Here is a 1,098-nt window from a genome sequence, read left to right on the forward strand (position 1 = left end):
AAAATTAAGAAACATCCAGAGGAAGTGGTAGATGGTCTGCAAACACAGCCACTTTTGACTCCCTGCCTTCTTATAAATTGTGACTGGCCTTGAGCCTCCTTTTCACCAGGAATGTGCAGAAGTGACACCTCGCCCTTTCCTGGCCTCACCTTTAAAAGGACTGGCAGAGTCTATTTCTAACTTATGGGCTTCTCTGGTGGTTCAGTGGTAAAGAATCTGCCTGTCAAAGCAAGAGACATGGGTTCAATCTCTGGTTGGGAAATCCCCTGGAGGAGGACATGGCAACCCACTCCAGTATTCTTGCCTGGAGAATGCCATGGACAGAGGAGCCTGGCGGGATACAGTCCATGGTGTGCATAGAGTGGGACACGACTGAGCACACGGTTTACTTCTCCCTTACTGTGAGGGCAGCTGTTCTGAAAGGGGTGTGGCTCTCCTGAGACTGCAGGGCTGTGTGTGTCCTGCGCCCCACATAGGGGAGCAGCAGAGCTGCCAGGCAGCACGGTCTGCAGTTGCAGGAAACTGAGTGAGTGGTTCTAGCTGGAACCACAAAGAGCAAAAGCACCACCCACAAGAACCCTGTTTGACTTCCTGGCCTCAGAATTGTGAGAAAAAAGAAATCACTGTTGAGCCTTTGGCCACTAAGCTTTAGGGTGGCTTGTTGCACAGAGAAATATGACCAAAGCACAGGAGTACCTATTAAAGTGAAATTTTTTTTTTTAAAAGCATACTTTTTGACCCAGCAAGCTCACTTTTCAGAGTCTATGAAGATAAAGAACAGTGCCACTGGAAACCATCTCTAAGTCTGTTGAGTGGGATCTAATTAAATAGATTTCAGTACATCCATCTCATGGAGTATTGATACCATAAACAAGAATTAGTTGATCTCTGCAGAAATGTTCATGATGTACTGTTAAAAAGTTCAGGTTACAAAAAAAAGAAAAAATTCAGGTTGCAAAATAATGTTTATACTATAATCTCGTTTGTTAAAAGATTAAAACTAATCATTTTGATATTTGGCAAAACTAATACAATTATGTAAGGTTTAAAAATAAAATAAAATTAATTAAAAAAAAAAAAAAAAAGAAAAAAAAAAAA

Source organism: Bison bison, unplaced genomic scaffold (genome assembly GCF_000754665.1).
Source record: "Bison bison bison isolate TAMUID 2011002044 unplaced genomic scaffold, Bison_UMD1.0 scf7180017864316, whole genome shotgun sequence".
Lineage (NCBI taxonomy): Eukaryota > Metazoa > Chordata > Mammalia > Artiodactyla > Bovidae > Bison > Bison bison.